Consider the following 13,385-nt stretch of genomic DNA (forward strand, 5'->3'; position numbering starts at 1 on the left):
TTACACACAGCAACATGAAGCTGCACCAAGCAGACTGGCGGCAGATATCCTTCTGCTGAATGAGTGGATGAATGAACAGTGAGTTGTGTTGATTCTGTGAACACTGACATGTGCAGGGGGAGGAGAGGACAGTGAGGAGGTGGGGTCAAGACGAGGAGGAGAAGGAGGAGGTTCATGTGATTGGCCTTGACCATCTCCAGCTGAACTCCGAACTCTGAGGAGCTCCTGCCTACACACAACACACACACACACACACACACATACACACAAGTGTGTGTTTGTTGTGCGTGTGTGTGCAAGACAGAGAAATGTGAAGACTCTGCACATTATACTGGCCATTACAGACTCTCACTGCTACACATAAACGGTATTGTTCGTCAAGTGGACTAAGAATTTCATTTAGAAGGTTTTGAATATTCTTAGCTAACCTTTAGCCATCCCTTTGGACCAACAGCAATCACATCCCCTCAACTCTGTATAAGCAGTCTGAACACGAGTGCACAAATTGCCACAAAGCCCAGCTTAACAAGTTTTTCAGTCAACTTTAGGCTGGTTAGTTTGCCAACTAACTTTAGGATGCTTTAGTGTTGGGTTAGATATCAAAACACAAGGTCTGAAATAGCTGCAAATAAAACGTGGACAAATTTGACAAACAAAAAACAAAATAAATAAATAATGATAATAAAATGTATGAGGAAAGAGACAAAACACTTGTTATACATTCACCTTTGTTGTCAGAAATAAACAGCATTTTATCTTTTCCGCCTTTGTTAGCAGACTTATATATAGCTCCTGGTTAGCATTTAGCTAATTTTTTACATATTTTACCATCGAACACCTGCTGTATAAAGGTGTACCTCAGGGTAAGAACACTTTAAAAATACAGTTCAATTTTTTATTTTGAATAAGAACACTAAATACAGTTCAATTTTTTATTTTGAATTTCTCTTGCAGATCAGCACCAATAAACACCAAGCTATCATTCTCCTAATTTCTGCAGTTCTACTTAGTAACTAGCTAACTAACTACTACTGCTAAACCTTGTCTGGACTTTTTTCTAACTATCACCATAACTTCTCATAATTTTTATCACTTATTCTACCCAATGATTTACTTTATGTTTTTACATTCATTTTGCAAATTAGCAGCTCGTGGCGTCCCGGTCATTCATGTGCATCGTTCGTTGGTGCAACGTAACAACTTTGCTACTGAGAGGACGACCACGCCGAAGGTCAGGATCTGTGTCCATCTCGCTGCCCCTCTGCTTTTCCCTCTTGTCCGTTTGTGCACAAGAATCTTTTGTTTACGACGGACATGAAAGGGACAAAAGCCACCATTGAAAAATAGGAGTGAGGAAAAGAGAGAGAAGTGTGTGTGTGTGTGTGTGTGTGTTTCTACTGTGTTGTTCTTGATGAGGTGAGGGGGCAGAGGAGAGAGAGAAGAATTGGTTTTAGGGGAGAAGACGAGAGCCAGAGAGAAAGAGAGGGAGTCAGGCATCGGGTGACAAAAAAACGGAGAGAAATAGGAAGAAAGGTGGAGAGGGAAGAGGTTTTCGAAGCCAGGCCAGCAGGGACAAAAGACGGTCATTAGTATTCCAGAGGGGACAGTAATCCCTGTCCAGCGTCCACAGCCATAGCGCTGAAAAGACTCTTACTGGGCTTCAACACATCGCACTGAAAGGACTTTCTTAACATCCAGAGCCCGGTCCATGCCAGTCCGGCGGCTGCTGGGCCAACACGACGCCGTAGGAAAACGACACACTATACTGGACTCAAACTGTGGGTCAGACACACTAAGTTACCGCTGAGCCACAGCTTCAGTGAAAGGTTTCATGAAGAGGGAACTTCCTCTGCTGTGATCTGACAGTGAAGAGTCAATAACTCCAGAGTCCAAGTGCTGGACAGATTTGTCTGACTTGTAGCCCACAGATAGCTAAAATGTGGTTAGCCAAACTATACAGCTACACAAACAGAACCGTTGGTACATTCAAGAAGAAAAAAACAAAACCTCCGACTGGACACACGCCAGTCTAACTAACAACTAAAAACCCCATTGTCCAAACTTTTTGTTCAAGGTGGAGGTGTCCTTAAAGTACAAGAGAAACATCACACAAGAAAAAGAAATTCTGTAAGCGTTACTGGCCTGCCTGTGGTCCAGATCTGTTTCTTATTGAAAATAAAAAGGTCTTTCATTAGCAAATAGAAAGAGCTAACGTGTAACCGACCGTGTTACAGGCAGTGTTATACAGAATATATGTACAGTTTTTATTTTATTTTATTTAGTGGGTGTGGCTTATATTCAGGTGCACCCAATAGTCTGGAAATGACCGTATTTCCTGGTTCACTAAAACCTTTGAGCCAACTTGCTGTTAATTTTCAACCACTCCTTTCAAAACATTTGACAAACGCTTTTGATTGACAGCTGACGAAGTGAGACGACAAAGAGCAGTAGAGTAGTTCAGAGTAGAGTCCCTGTGATTTGGCTGCTGCCGCCTCATCCTTTACTCCAACGCTGACACCATAGTAGCAACAACAGGAAGTCAGAATTCAGTCCGAAAAGAGCCGTAACCACGGCGACTGATCATTTGTCTCGATGCCCCTTTGTGTCCACGACCTCGGTCTAAAGCTAATACTTCCTAAACCTCTTCCTGGGCCGAGGATTTATTAGGAAGACTTACAGCATGGACCTGGGTTGAACAACAGCGAGCAGCTGTCCAACGCTGACGGCCGTGACTTACTTCAACACACTTCTTTCAAGTGAGAAGCAGCCAATGGTCTGGTTTCTCTGCTGCAAAACAAACAGATTATCAACTACTGTTTTGGTGCAGGGGCCAGAACTGATTTGTCCTCATTGAGGAAAAATGTGTCTGGTTCAGGACTGTACGCACTATTTTATATGACCAGATCTGGAACTCATATGGGCTACATCTGTGCCAAAATTTAAGTGGGAAATATCCAGCTGGCAGACACTGAAATGTGTTGTGGCACAGGTGAATTTAACACAAGTAGCCCATGGGTTAGTTTCAGTTAATTATACAAATACAGTCTACACAAACAATTCCAGAAGTTCAACCATACATAGTTAAAAGTTCAATAAAATATCACAAGAGATTTCCAGACAAGTTTTTTACACAAACTAAACCTAACCTCAGGCAGGAATTCACTAAAATATGAATGATAATAGCCAAAAGATTTACGAAAGAATTTAAAACATCACATATTTGCTAAGGAAATCAACTGAAAGGTAAGGATTAGCCAATAACAACAAATTAATACACAAGTTCATTTAAGTCAAACCTAAAATGGAAATGCTATAAAAAACAACAACAAATGCATCTCAAATCTTGACATAAAATATTAAATTCAATGACCAAGTACTAAACGGTTAGCCAAAAGCCAAAATACAATTAAATGCTAGCCACCAAAATGGTCAAAATAACAGAATAGCTTGAATTGGCGCCAAATCCTTAAAATATAAACAAGACACAGAATTAATCAATGATCATTTAAGGTGTCGTGTTTATAGTTGAGGACTTCCAAAAAACCAAAACAGAGATACCAATATGTTCAATTAGCTATTAATATTTACAAAACATTAAGAACATATAGCTGAGAGTTAGCTTAAACAGCTAAAGGTTAGCTTAAACAAGTTAAAGACAACCTTTAAGAAAAACACAGTACAACTACAATAACTATAACTTATAAACCATTGTGTGAGTATAGTAAGTATAGTTAACGAATGTTCAGACTTTGTATTATTTGACTTTCTTACCTTTTTGTCAACCACAGCTTGGAAACGTTAGGATTAGACTAATCTTTTTGTTTAGTCGACATTTAAAAAGGAGGATTTTTGGTCTTGATTCACAAAAAAAAACAAAAAAACTTTAAACCAAAAGAAGAAGGCAGCTATTTTTCTTCAACATCACATCGTTGTCTTCTCTAACAAGAAGTTTTTTTTTTAAATGTAGGAGTAGAAAACGAGACGTTCTGGATGAGGATCAGCCAGCATTCAGCGGTGCGTGGGTCGCTCAGTGTCTCCCAGGACACTGGCACTGTTGGTACCGATTCTGGCTCCTCTGTTAGTGGAGCATTGTGGTCAGATGATCAGCACAGTCTGGACTCTTCTTCTTCTGCTTCATCCTCTCCAGTGTCTGCGTCTGAAGTTAAAGTAGCCGGTGCCGTTCACTCCTCCAGGAGCCGCCCCCTCCTCCCCACAACTCCTGGCACTCCACACTTTATAACTATTCACGTTTTTAATTCATTAATTCCACTCTCCTCCCAGTGTCACCTCCCTCTCTCCCCCCCCTATCACCCCTCCTGTCCCCCAGCCCGTACTGTATAAATGGGCCTCTTTGTTGCCAGGCCTCCTCCGCTGTTTCAGCCTTTGTCAACTTTCTCATGTCAGTGTTTGATGCTCAGGAGATACAGGCCTTGAACGGAGGCATTTACAAAAACACAGAAATTACTGTTTATGTTTTTGGTTTGTTTCATTTTTTTACACTGGTTCCACGCAGCTATTCTGCAGCAGCCAAGTCTGAGCTGAATGAACGACAGCACTGAATCCACAATACTATACCATACTATACTATACTATACTATACTATACTATACTATACTATACTATACTATACTATACTATACTATACTATACTATACTATACTATACTATACTATACTATACTATACTATACTATACTATACTATACTATACTATACTATACTATACTATACTATACTATACTGCATCAGAATGTGCGTTGTTGCAGCTACATGAATAATTTGGGAAAAGCAGAAAACAATGCAAAATAGTATTTGCGTAACATACATATTTCAGGACTAATTTTTGGCTATCTTGAGCTAAGATTTAGTCTAATATTAACTTCTATAGCAAGCCTTATGCTACTCTGGGGGTGTGAATATATTTTACAGTCTGATTTAATTTCTAACTACATTTAAAGTGTTTCAGACCAACTCTTTTAGAAAAGTCCATTGCTATGGTATTTTTGACCATTATTAGGCTGCATAGCAGTCAACACGAGTTGAAATTTAGTAACTTAGTAAATGTTGCCTGTGTTGGATCTTAATTCAATGTGTTTTTGTATTACTTTTTATGGTAGCTTTATATACTTTAAAGGGCAAATTCAGATAATTAATGCGTTTCCATCAGCCAACATTAGGCTCTGAGCCAAGTATCACAACAAAGGTAAAAATGAATTACACAGCCACACAGTGTGATGTCATTGGTGTTATTCAACGTCTCCACCAATCAAATGTGAGCTAACATTTACACCAAAGTCAGTGGAGAGTGCCTGTTGTTTGCGTTAACCAATAATATCCCGGCTTTCACCTTTGATCTGACAGCAGTTGAATTTACCTCACGTCCTAATGAGAGTCGACTTTCAGGAATCTCACAAGCAGAGACCACCACCACAATGAAAACCAGGGCCCCTGGAGCCACATGTGGCCCCGCTGTTTTCACACGCACATCAATCTGGGGGGGCCCTACAAGCTGCCAGGTGGTGTTGTTCCCCTTACAGTACCCCCTCGCCGCGGCCTTGCAGTTCTGGGGCCCTAACTTTGAGGTCCGTGGTTTCCTGGGTCAGAAGATTCACCTTGAACAATCTTGTAGAAAACAACAAGGTTGAACTTGACAGCGTTCTTTCATTAAACCCTCTGGAATTCTGGGTAATAAGGGCTGGTAACTCCGGACTGCTGTGTTTTTGTCATTGGATTTTTACTACAGGAAGTTGTTTGGGCCGAAAAGGTTTGGCAGGTGAAGGATCGTAGTGTCGCTGAAAAAGATGATCTAAATGGTGGAGTCAGTCGGTTGGCTATTGACTTGTTCCTGATTGGTTCTCTTGTTGGTTGTTGGCTAATTGGTTGATTGGTTTGGACAGGCGTCCGGGGGGCATACGATGTAAATGCCCAAGCCACTTCATCTGACTCCTCTTGATGTAGAGGAGCAGCAGCTCTCCTCCCAGCTCCTCTCGGGTGACAGAGCGCCTCACCCTATCGCTAAGGGCCACCCTGCGAAGAAAGCTCATTTCAGTTACTTCAGATCTTGTTCTTTGGTCATGACCCAAAGTTGATGACCAAAGGTCATTTATCACTGATGGATTTATGGGTCATTTGGCTGCTTGGTGGATTGGTTCCTCTGGATTTCTTGGGTTAATTTCTCAGTCGATGGTTTCATTGGTCACTAAGTTGTTTCATTTATGATGGCTGTTTGGCAGCTTGGTGGGTTGTTTTGGTTGATAGTTTGATGCTGGAGTGCCTGAGCTGCCCTCATTTATGTTCTCAGCTGCATCTCCTGGTTAGTTCCACTCCGATTGACTGGTTAATTCCATGGTTGGTTGGTTGTTGGTTTGCTTCACTGTGTATGTGTCGGACTGATGGCGTGAAATGACATTATCCCAAAACAAAGAGAAACCAAGACACTGCTCTGCTGATGGCAGACTGACAAGCTGAAAGAAAACTGTCACAAACACAGATGAGGTAGGTGTGATATTTTTATACTGTACATCTGTCCTTGTTGAGCTGTCTCCCCCAGACTGTCCCACCCACCCACAGACACCACATGCACACCATCCTGGTTTCTACCTTATGACTTTCACATCCTTAGGTGTGTGTGTGTGTGTGTGTGTGTGTGGGAGGGGAAAGGTGTGTGCTTCAACTCTTCAGTAAATGTTTGATGCCGCATCATTAGAATGGATTGTTTGGTCTGGATTTTCCATTTACAAGTGGGGATTACCACCACGTCGACTGTAATGCAAATGTTATTGTTCAAATGTTCCAAAAACTAATTACGTAACTGATGATCAGACGCGGTTGTAGTTGGACTAACTTTTGTCGCCATCTGCTGGCCAAGTGATATTCTCCCTTTGTAAAGACAGTTAAATTTAAAAGTTATGTAATGTGTGAAGTCACGAGTAATCCGGTCCCAGGCCATGAAATGTGGCACGACGGTAATATTCGAGTGGGAGGATTCGAGCCACGTTAGCACTGTAGGTCAGGAGGTGAGAGCAGCGGTGCAGTGGAGTTGGAGGACTGTGGACGGAATTAAACATTTAGGACAAAGCGTCTCCCAAACACAGTACTCCACAAATCACAGGAATGAGGCAGTTGTAATTGCATCGTATTTGCATCGCCATGGACATGTGTAGAACTCACAAAGGCCACTAGGTGGTAGGGTTGCAACGGAAACAACGTGTTCAAAATAATATTCGAATAGAATATATTAATACTAGTTATGAACCGTACCATACCAGGTATTAGCAGTGATTAGTGTGGGTGCAGGTGGCACTCTGAGGCCATCAGAGGGCATCTCTGCTCAGACAAAACTCAGACTGTTCATGAAATATATTATAGTTTTTAGATAAGAAGTATTTTTAAATATAACAAAAACACGAGCAGAGGAAAAAGGAAACAATTATATTGTGAGGTAAACACATCACATTTTATGTAATATAAAATCAATTGTACCCACCAACTAAACTCAGGAAAGGTTTTTATTTATTTCAAACTGCTAGTATTCTATTGACGTCAGATTACAAGGCTTTGACATTTTCCAGTGACCATCTGTGTCAACACACATCAGAAATTAAAGCGAGGGAGGGTAATATTGATAATGACCATAAGGTCAATGGCGCCTCCTGTGGCAGCCTTTGTTGGTTGCAAAGACTCAGACTGTTAATTTCCCCACTGTGGGTTAATTCTGTATTATTAAGGTCACAAGATACTACGTAAGAACAGAATTATGAAAATAATGTGAGTCACACTGATGTTCTCTTTCAGACTCAGAAAGTCTGTGGGGAAAAAGGAAGGGAAACCGAACGGTTGACAACAGACCTGCAGTGGTGCAGATGGGAGTTTTGAGCTGGGGGGTTGACAGCTGTCAGTAAATGATTTCAACTCAGTGAGTTATTTTTGGTGTAAATTTGGGCTTTAACTAGTGCTTAAGTACAAGGCCTATGGGTCAAAGGTGAGCAACAAAAAAGCAATTGGAGAATTCTTATTTGAAGGCATGGTTGTTTGTGTATGAACTGCAGTGCAAACAATAACATATATATACATGAATAAAATTCGGAGGGGGGGGGGGTTCTGATTGAAATTCCAACATCGCCGTACAACTTGAACGCACGTTTTGCACAAAAAACACGTTTTAGCATACCAAAACATTTAGACCAAAACATCTCGACCACATTTTATAACATAGGCCACTGATTGAAACCCAGACTAAATTGCCTGCAGGCATTTCTGATTCACCTTGTTTTCATCTACTGTGCTGCAGTGTCTAAAAACAGCTCATCTCATTTCAACCTCCACAAAATTGAGTCACGTTCTCACCACATTGACTCATATTAGGACATGACCCACTACAGTAGGTAGTTACCATTTAGAAATACCTGTTTTTAGACTAAGACTCTAGACTAGACTACTAACATTCCTTAACCGGTTTCCTGTCTGTTATTAAACAATAAGAAAATATGGCTCTACTTTACAGGTGAATAAATCTGAGGTAACACCACATCATTGTTCACACCAGCAGTTATTTCAGTCAGCCCAATAATCCAAAACAGTGTGTGTTGGGTTAAGCCAATCCTTCTGGTGTTTAGTGTCTATTCAGTTGAATTAACTTCTGACGGCGTTAAACCTCGGCAACTCAATCAGGTCCATATTGCCTTAAATCCTTAAATCCTGAGAAGCAGTTTCTGCTCCTAAGTAAATAACTCTGTTCCACAGCACATGGGTTTTGTCACGGAGGTATAAAACTCATGTTTTTCCGTACAGGTTTCTATTTACTGCATGGAATAATGTAGAGACAGTTGAAAGAATGAAGGCTTTATTTCCAGTTCCGGAAAGGCAGTTTTTTCTTTTTTTTTTGCCGTCAGCATCATATTGAACTAAGATGTCTGTTGAGAGCTAATAATAAGAAACTGAATTATTGAGTCCCCCAGAGATCTGTCCTTGGCCCCATTCTATTCTGTGCTACAGTACAGTGTGTGTAGACTGTGTTGTATGTTCTGGTAGTAGTATGAACCTCACTACTGACCAACTGCTCCTGGGTTATAACATCAGAGTATGAAGGAATAATTAGCATACTTCATTTGGACGCAGCCCAACGTTGGGAGGTGGCCGCTGTCACCCATGGCTGACCAATGCTTGATGGGATACAATGGAGTCCAGAGAGTGGACACACACAGATCTGCATGGACAAACAGTAAGTGTGGGTCAGTGTTTGTTACATAATGAGTGTTTGTACAAACACAAAACCAAGTGCATTAAAAGAAAACAGTGCACAGTGAGGATATCGTTAGCTATTTTTGCTTTAGCTTTTCCATAGGTTCATACACAAAACCACTGAAATCTAACAAAAAAGATAAACACAACTGAATAAAGAATAAAGCTATGAATAGGAAAGACAATTTCATTCATCCTTACTGGTGCCAAGGATGTTCAATGTTCACTTTCTCACATATTATTGTCTCAGAAATACTGTCGCCGGCCAACTGCTTTTTGTTGATCCAAATCAGTAGTAACTTTTCTTCACACTCAGCTAGTGATCACTTGCTGCCCAATATTGTTGGCTTGTTCGGTAACCGAGTTATGGTACGTCGACCAGGGTCTTTGTTTTTGGTTAAAAATATTACTAGTACAGAAGCCTCTGTGGAGGTTTTTTCACTCAGACTTGGTAAAAGGAAAGGTTGACTCTACAGAACACAGCAGCATGGAAAAAGCAGCATCAATCATCAGAATTTCAAGGAAATTGTAGAGGTTTCAAGACCTTTTTCAACTTCAACCTTCTGCTAATTTGTGTAAGAAATGGGAATCATACTGTGAATCACGCTGCGGCACATGATTTCTGCTGTTGCAACGTCATTGTAGTAACCCGGTTCTCTGGGTAGAAACGTCTGGGTTCATGCATTCAGCCGGTGTACTTTACTGTCAGTGTCTCATGAACAGAGCACATCAGGAGTGCTGTGAACACATGATCAGGTTTTCACATGCAGCCACAATGTTCTGTCAGGCCAATGTCTGCCTGTGCGACATGTTCCACACACAACTGTTCATGTGACACAGCTGAGCCCGGTCACAGATAGACTCCTAAAGTAAAAACAGTCTGATGGTGTTTTGATAACATACTTTGAAGGTTTTTACAATTTTTGTTTTTGTTTTCCGTTTCTTTCTCTTTTTTTTGCTAACTTTTAGCTATATAATTTACTTTTTAAAATGTATCTGTCTGGTGAAAAAAAAAATCAAGCTAGTTTCATTTAAAATAAAATGATGACATTTGCCCTTATTGTAATATTAATATCCAGATTTTTACCATTTTATATGTATTTGCTACAACTGGTCATCATAGTCCAGTCAGAAATCTCTGGTAACATTTTCCTTTTTAAAACATTTTTGAGCTAACCTAAAGTTTTCTTTAGGTTAATTTAGCCTAAATGCTACCTGTTTAAAATGATCATAGTATATTATTTAACTCTCTTTTCTGCTTTTACCTTTTATATTTTTCTGAGCATTGTGCGTCCCAACATGGCCTCTGCTCTAAAAGCACAACCTTTGGATTTCTGTGGTCCTCAGTCACATGTTTACTTTCCCACTGTTATCTCTGCTTAGATAAGCTATGATAGAAAGGTCATACATTATAAGTGTCTGAGATTTGATAAACAAAAACACTGACAAAATATATGATATATAAATATGTATATAGTATATTCATTCACTTGGCTAACTATGCAGCTAACTTGGCTAACTATGCAGCTAACTTGGCTAACTATGCAGCCCATTTTCTGGGGGCTTCAAGTTTTTCTTTTTTTTGTGTTTGTTTAGTTTTTTAATACCAAGCTTTTTTTCTACATCTTGCTAACTTTACAGCATATTAGCAATATTATTATCAATTACGACCCACTCTGATGCATCCTTTTTGACTATCTTCATGTATTTATTTATTTAGGAAGTCAAAGTGATTCATTTGTTATTGTAACACAGCACACCACTGCACACGAAATGTGGCCTCTGCACTTAACCCCCAAAAAAGAAAGACTCTGAGAGCACTGCTCAAGATATGCAAGTATGTATTTCATCAATTTCTGTAAGTATACAGTATAATGGTTGTGTTCAACTAAACAGGCCAATGTCTAAGTACATTTTGCATAAACGGAAGATCATTATATATCATTACATATCATGACATGTTGGTGCGCTGTGTGATTGTTCTTGTTTAAAATACATCAGAAAAGGTTGGGAAACACTGGTTCAGGGCTTATTTCAAGTTAGGAAAATATGTTTTCATCATTTGTCAAGTTATCGTTTATTTTACTGTTGCACTCTTTTTATTTAACCCCTTCATTCTGATTTTATTCTGATCTTACGTAACATGGGAGGAATGTGTCCTGTGACTGCAGCTCTAATACACTTATGGTATTTGACACACTGTATAAAAGTACAGACACTACGGGCCTGACCCACTTACTGATTTACAACCTGTATTTAAGCTTTCTGGAACAGACTGAGTTGTACCAGGACAGTAAAGGCTTAGTGGATGTTCAGGGTTTTTAAGATGACAAGGTTAACTGACTTTAAACAGAACTGTATCACCTCCACTGAACCCAAAAGGGAAACTTTATATGAAACAAATGAACTTTTACACAAGTGGCTTGGCTGAGGTGGGGACGGACCAGAGATTCAACCACTCACTGAGCCAAAAAAAATGGAGAAAAAAAAACAGAAAAATTGAGCTGATTTTAGCACAAAATAACTAACTTTTAGATAAACTGGACAATACCAAAACCACGAAATAATAATTTAAAAAAATGATGTCAAATAATAAACAATTCAGTTTACTTCAGAATTTTGTGCATTTGTTTTGTTGTAGTTAAACTGAAAATGTTGAAAAAAGAATCCAGGGGTAAAATTCCACACTATTGCTTACATTTCGCCCTAGCTGTAGAAGGAATTTGAATGTAAATGTAACCATGGTCTGCTGCCCCCTAATGTAGGAAACACAGCCTTGAAGAAATGTTATCACTGAAGTGTCCAACATCCACTCTTCATCATGAAGATGTAGCTACTGTTCCATGGGCGCTACTGTTGGTAGCTAGCTAAGGTGCCCACGGGGTATGTTCTAAAAATAAAAGTTGTCAACAAGAGGGTCAACAATTGTTACTGTTACTGTGCTTTTTAAAATCAATCAGTCAATCAATCAATCAACACTTGGGGTGATATTCAAATGGGTGCAAAGACGATGGTAAAAAGAATGTCTAGTATTGAACATCGCAGTACTTATTATCTTACATTGTTCAGGAAGTCCGTATCAACGTAGCTCTTTTTATTACTAAGTGTCCTTGAAGTAACTCTCAGTTTCAAAACGGTTGGTGACCCCTGATTAAACCACTACTTTATTGTTGTTTGTGGAATTTGGCTTTCAGTCTATTCCGGGGCCATTAGGGTGAGAAGGGGCTGGCTGAAGTGCAGCTGAGCATCTGCAAACTTCCCAGGATTTAGGACCACAGAGGAAAACACAACAACTGGATCTGACCCTCTCTGTGACCTCAGAGGCATTGCCTCCGCTGACTCCACTGACCTGAGAGTCTGAGGGTGAACGAGTCCAATAAACTGTTGGCTCTTTAAAAGAAATGGGTCAAAAACTCCATAACAGGAAGACAGACAGACAGTTGATGATAATTGACTGACCTTCAGGACAGAGGTGGTTGTTGACACTGCAGAAGTAGTACAGAGTGTGAGCTCAGAACACACACACACACACACACCTCATCAGCAGTGGGCCTCACAGGTGTCACGGTGCACAGCTGAGGTCACTGATTACACAGTCAAACTAACCACCTTCATACAGCTGTGGAGTTATACACACACAGGGTAGACTGAAGCAAGTAGAAAAGTCAAGAAGAACATGTCTAGATTAAAAAGTAGAAACAACATTAGCACAGGAAAGAGTTGATTAAAAAAAACCTTAATTTTATACACACACAGACATCATGACTATAGCAGTCGTCTACAGTGTTTACAGACCATCTTTGTTAATATAAACCAGGGGTCACCAACCGTCAGACATCCTAGGGGCAGACACACAAATAAAATAAAACAAAAATCAAATGTTGGCTAACAGAGTTTGAACATAGTCATAAATGCTGGGGATTACTGTAAGGTTCCATTAGGGGTCGGGGATGGGGGGGGGGGGGTCTTAAACATGGGCCACTTTCTGTAAAGTCACAAGGAAACAGGAAACAATCTATTGTTCCCTCAACATTCCACTCTGTTTTATAATCCACAGAGGTGCGATAGTGGTGCCATTGAGGAAATGACGAGGCAAAAATCAAGAGAAAAACAAGAGACACTAACAGACACGGCTCATATCATCAT

The 13,385-nt window shown here is 40.0% G+C and overlaps 1 protein-coding gene across 3 annotated transcripts in view; it reads right to left on the minus strand.

Annotated features, from left to right (window-relative positions):
• The window catches only part of kcnj10a (potassium inwardly rectifying channel subfamily J member 10a), a 19,379-nt gene extending 6,274 nt beyond the window's left edge, over positions 1–13,105 (minus strand). Inside the window, exons 1-2 of one of the 3 annotated variants that reach the window (XM_025060254.1) lie at positions 12,699–13,105; positions 9,102–9,204 (exon numbers count right to left, since the gene is read on the minus strand). The gene's annotated coding sequence lies outside the window, so the exon portion shown is untranslated. Of the gene's footprint in view, positions 1–3,771; positions 4,260–9,101; positions 9,205–12,588 lie in introns of those variants that run through there. The other 2 variants (XM_025060258.1, XM_008320021.3) reach the window with 2 other exon arrangements.
• Between the last annotated feature and the right edge of the window lie 280 nt (positions 13,106–13,385).

This window comes from Cynoglossus semilaevis, chromosome 1 (assembly GCF_000523025.1).
Source record: "Cynoglossus semilaevis isolate Cse_v1.0 chromosome 1, Cse_v1.0, whole genome shotgun sequence".
Taxonomy (NCBI): domain Eukaryota; kingdom Metazoa; phylum Chordata; class Actinopteri; order Pleuronectiformes; family Cynoglossidae; genus Cynoglossus; species Cynoglossus semilaevis.